The sequence below is a fragment of the Biomphalaria glabrata genome, chromosome 13, assembly GCF_947242115.1.
Source record: "Biomphalaria glabrata chromosome 13, xgBioGlab47.1, whole genome shotgun sequence".
Taxonomy (NCBI): Eukaryota; Metazoa; Mollusca; class Gastropoda; family Planorbidae; genus Biomphalaria; species Biomphalaria glabrata.
The window spans coordinates 33,461,745-33,467,542 of record NC_074723.1 but is presented as its reverse complement, the minus strand read 5'-3'; the positions used below and the strand labels follow the sequence as shown (position 1 = coordinate 33,467,542).

General features: G+C 37.4%; 1 long non-coding RNA gene across 2 annotated transcripts in view; it reads left to right on the top strand.

Moving 5' to 3' along the window:
• The window catches only part of LOC106077848 (uncharacterized), a 10,392-nt gene extending 5,588 nt beyond the window's left edge, over nt 1-4,804 (top strand). The window contains exons 4-5 of one of the 2 annotated variants that reach the window (XR_001219732.2): nt 2,668-2,753; nt 4,729-4,804. This is a non-coding gene — a long non-coding RNA (uncharacterized LOC106077848). Of the gene's footprint in view, nt 1-2,667; nt 2,764-4,728 lie in introns of both variants that reach the window. The other variant, XR_001219731.2, reaches the window with a different exon arrangement.
• The last annotated feature ends 994 nt before the right edge of the window (nt 4,805-5,798 follow it).

The following is a 5,798-nucleotide window of genomic DNA, read 5'->3' as shown; positions in this document are numbered from 1 at the left end:
AAGGCCAGTAGGGACCCTATATAAAGAGCGGAGGTGTCGCAGTCAGGTCGGTCGAGAAAAGGGGCTCAATACAGCAGGGTTCACGGCAGGGGTTCAGAGCCCGGTTCACTACAGTCCGGTCGACTACAGCACAGTTCAGCGGTGTGGTTCTGTACGGAGCATTACGACGGTTCAGTGCGGAGTACTGTCAAGTACAGTTGAGACGGCTGGCGTCTTGATCTTGGTCTGCGATCGAGTCCGACACAACGAGCCTAGTGTGTGAAGTCAGTCCTGAACTGTTGAACCCAGTGCAAGCCCGGAACGAGACGGAGAGGCCAGTGCAAGAGTTGATACGGCGGAACGGTGTTATCGGAGAGATATTTGTACAGTGTACGTGTTGCCAATTGTTCAGTATTGGCTGTTATTTATTCAACTATTAAAGTCGTACGTTACTTTGGAGCCCTGAGTTGTCAAGTTCTTTAAGTTGGTGGTGTAAGGTGCAGTTTGCAGAGAGCCTGGATAGTGAGATTCGTAACAATATATATATATAAAGAAACAACAACAAACATTAAACGATATTGAAAATCGAATTTAACCTTCAGTGTTCCTTTCAAAACATTGCAATAGTTTTAAGTATCTATAATAGATTGTTCCGGATGTTTTTATGAAAAGCAAATCAATGCCAACGAATGTTTGTTTGCTCTTTTAACTTGTATTACATGCAATTTCCTTCCTATGAACTATGAAGTTATTCTGGAAGTTGTTTTATAAAAAAAAATATTATGTCCAATGATTTTTTCAAATAGCATCATTGACTTACTTTACCCTTATATTCTTGGACAATAAGTCAATATAGTTTAATTATCGATATCCTCAGGGGCGGACTGGCTATATGGGCATTCGGGCAAATGCCCGGTGGGCCGGTATCCAAATGGGCCGGTAGGACCACAGTAAGCATGTTCTTTTTTTAAATCACGTCTGTATTTTATAAGATATGGGCCGCATGGATGCCACTGTTAAATGTTTTATAGTATTCCTTTTTCAGGGGAAGGGGCCTCTGAGCGAAGTATTTAAAAAAATAAATCTTTTACAGACTCTACTAAGGCCTACTAATTTAATCTTACATATTTTCCGAAATAATGTAATAGCCTACAATGCCCTACATCCATAGAGCTTCATCATTTTAGGGGCTATACACTTTGCGATTAAAAAGCAGCATAAAGCCATTATTCTTTATAAGGACTTGGTGTTACTGTTAGCATGTGTACAGCTATCGATACATTATCAAATTTAACATAATGATTTTGAGGACAGGTAGTCTTAGAACTGGATGTCCATCTTATAAAATATAAATTATGGGCCGGATGGTATAGAAATGCCCGGGCCGGTTTTGATACCCAGTCCACCCCTGGATATCCTATTGTTCCGTAGTTTACTAGAAATGATTATAGAAAAACACTTTTTAGACTTACTTTACATGGAATTTTCTTGCTGCAAATATAATTTTTTTTTTATCTGTAAAGAATATTCCGGATTTGATTTTAAAAAAAGAAATCAACCTACATTACTTAAACTTTCTTACAAATCGTCGCCAAAATTGTTCCGAATTTTACATACAAAATTACTAACGCAAATAACTGTTTGAAATCCCTCTTCTAATAAATAAAACAAAAAGTCTTCTCATTTACGAATATCGGTTGTTCCGGATTTTTATAAAAAACATTTTAACTCTAAAATCAAACTTTTGTCGAACATTACATTTAATTTTCTAGCTAGACAGTTTAAAATCAAATTATCGTTAATATTATGTTCCGATTTTTAAGGAAAACAACTTCCAAACACCAAAATATGGTATAAAATTCTCTCCCTAACGCTACGGTACATCTTATTTACATACGAGACCATTCCGAATATTTAATTAACGGTATAAGATTTATCTGGAATTGTCTTTTTCTCTCACTATACATACAAACATCCGAAACATATATATATATATATATATATATATATATATATATATATATATATATAGTTCAAGCGCACTTAGCCTCTCGACCACGCTTCCCATCGAGGGTTAGAGAGTCGGCATGCGTTCGTGTTGTCCCGCATGGTTGGGCGACGTATAAATATACATCGAAGTTTAGTGATAACCAAACATTGAATTTAGTGGTAACCAAACATTGAATTTAGTGATAACAAAACATTGAATTTAGTGATAACAAAACATTGAATTTAGTGATAACAAAACATTGAATTTAGTGATAACAAAACATTGAATTTAGTGATAACTGAACATCTTTGTTTAGTGATAACAAAACATTGAATTTAGTGATAACCAAACATTGAATTTAGTGATAACTGAACATCTGGGTTTAGTGATAACAAAACATTGAATTTAGTGATAACAAAACATTGAATTTAGTGATAACTAAACATCTGAGTTAGGTGATAACCATACATCAGAGATAAGTATTACCAAACATCTGAGTTAGGTGATAACCATACATCAGAGATAAGTGATTACCAAACATCTGAGTTAGGTGATAACCATACATCAGAGATAAGTGATTACCAAACATCTGAGTTAGGTGATAACCATACATCAGAGATAAGTAATTACCATCTAAAACAAAAATATACTGTTTTTCCTTAATATCTGAAATTCTGTTTATATATTATTTGACCTAGTACTACAAAGTAGGAAGCTTAGTTCTGGAATCGGATTGTAAATACTGCATGTGTGAGGCTAATAATAAAATCAGGTGCTACTACAGGTATTGTAATGTAAGTTCTAGATCATACCACATTCATCTATTATGTTTGTTAATGGCTTGATTTATCTAGCGTTTACTATTTGTGAGTTCTTAGAAAGTAGTCAAAACATGTACATTTGTTTCAACAATGAGAAAGGATAGTTTTGTACCACTCATGCGTGTATCAATAAGGAAGAAGTAGGGCATATTTTTGTTAAGGATTTTTTTTATTTACAAAGCGTATCTCAAATCTGTTTGTCTCGACATATGGGGCTAACTCTGAGCATATTATGCCTGGCGCGGATGTAAAGTCTTGAACTTTTCAATAGTTTTTTTTTTTCTCTTACTTAGACTTAGATCCTCCCGCGCAGTTTGGCGCTTTGGGCTGCAATCACAAAAAAAAATTGTCACTGGGAAATGTCTGAACCCCCCTCCCACCTGGTGTCTACTGCTCTGAGGTCCGCCTTGAAGGTGTGGCGCCAAGTAATACGAGGACGTCCCTGTTTGTGCTTTCCTCGTATTGGCCTCCATCTTGGTTTGCAGTAACTCAATCTGTTGGAGGGGGTCCAGCAAACCTCATGCAAACGCTCCTTACGATCTCATTAAATGGTCGACAACCCGGTTCGGCATAAGATTTCTTTGTTTGAGACCGCATCTCTGTCACTGACTCCGTCTAAACCATTTTTTTTTTGTTTCAATAACTTAGTAAAACATAAAGTTTAGATCAGTGGCGTGGCTAGGTTAGGACAGGGGTGGGTAGAAATTTTAAAATCCCCCAAAGCCCCATTTAAAGGGGGCCCCCTATGGAAAGGGTCCTTCAAATGAGTGTTTTTCTTTAAATCAAAATTTAAATAATACGCAAAATGAAAATGCCCTCATAGAGGTCAAGCCCCCTCCCCCCTGGCCCCCAAATGATGGAGAATTCTAGCTACGTCCCTGGTTTAGATCTAGATTTATATGCCTCATTGTAACTATGAGAATTAGTTGCATTTTGGTTTAGGTGTTAAATACATGTGCATATACATTCAATCTTTTATTTTATATTACAGACGTTCCTTTTAGCGGAAAATAGTCGTTAGAAAATAGTACTTCAGATGCCAAAGACATTTTGTCTCGATCTACATGGTTAAAAAAAGAGTTTTGTATAACGACATCTTTCAAAAACATATTGGGTCAGAATAGCAACTAAACAATCGGTTTTAGCCAATTTAATCTCATCGGTTTTGATCGTGAGAGATTTAGTTGTCCCAGCACGCTGAAACTAATAACTGTTTAAATTTATTTATTAATTTTTTGTCCACGACAAGCGAAGAATTAAGGGATTCAATTTCGTGAAGTGTTCCATATTTTTCCCGGAGGAATTCCAGCTCCCGTCGCCTCTACGTGGCCCTCCGGAGGAAACGTCCGCCAAGGGAGTCGGATACGCCAAGTACGGTAGCACACATGGCTCTCAGTGGGCTACCACACGTACGGTCGAGAGACTGTACACTGCACGTGGTAGGGATGTAACAAAGGCTCGCTAACCCGTCCAACCCCCCATCGATTCGTTCCCTAACGGGGGCCATACGCGCTGTGATGGACCCTCGCACGGGTTCGGTGGGACATTATAGGCATATGAAGCGCCCCCACGCGGCTCGGCCGTCGGCCTCGCACGGGAGAGGGAACTCGTGCGTGGCTCAAGGGGACCATGACTAGCGACACACGGGGTGTGAATACATGATCACTTCGGATAAGGCGGGTCTTCGGACAGAGGAATTGGTGAACAGCCGATCCCTCATCCTGGCCATGGATAAAAAGACTTTCAGTGGTCAAGAGGTTCATAATAGGGAACCGGACGTTCTCGGACCTTAAGGACACCTGAATCAGTGATTTAATTAATCAAGGCCTTTCTCTCTCATATATATACAAGTAACTTTTTGTTCATTATAAAGTTAGTTTTAAAGATTAATTAATCTATTAATGTATTTAAATCCTATTTAATTGGGCTTCTTTTTAGTTAAAGAAAGGCGGAAAGAGAACGGCATAACAAAGGGAACACAGAAATATAATGAAATAAAATCATTGTTCTCCAATTTAGTTGTTGTTTTTTTTTTTTGCTAATGTTATGTTTTTGTTGATTATGTTGTTGCTAATGTCTTTTTTTTTGTTGTTGCTGTTGTTGTATCTAGTCATTTAACGTGTTTGTTTGTTTTATTCCTATCCTTCTGATTTCAAACTGTCTAAGATCTAGTCCAGATCTAGATCAACTTCTGTACCTACAAACTAGGTGTAATAGATACTACACTTACATTACTCATTAGGTCCGACCGGTTGATTTGGCCCTAGGCTATATGTTGTTGTTGTTATTTTTTTGTGATGTTGTTGTTTTGTTTAAAATTTTTCTTGGACCCGCCGGTAAAGTCGAGTTTTAATGTTCTCTCTTCACCCCATTTCCTTCAGACAAAGTCATGTTTGTAATATATGTATTCACGCGGATTAAATAAAAACCATTGGTAGGCATGCACACCAGTAGTACAAATCTTCTGTACTTATCATCAATACATATCATCAGTACGTATAATCAGCACATGTCATTAGTACATACCCAGATGCACACATCAGGAATAATCACAATCAGTGCACATCATCAATAAAGTCATCATTACAAATCATCAGTGCACTTCAACGGTAAACTATGACATTACTCACAATCAGTAATCATCAACATTACACGCTATCAGTACACATCAACATTACACACCAACAGAAAAAAAATCTTCAATACACACCCAAGTACACATCATCAGTACACGCCATATGTACACTTCATCGGTAAACTATGACATTACTCAGAATCAGTAATCATCAACATTACACGCTATCAGTACACATCAACATTACACACCAACATTAAACATCAACATTACACACCAACAGAAAAAAATCATCTATACACACCCATGTACACATCATCAGTACACACCATATGTACACATCATCAGTGCACACCATGTATACATACTAATTATTTACACCATCATTGCACATCATTAGTTCTAAACAAATGTACACATCAGTACACAACAA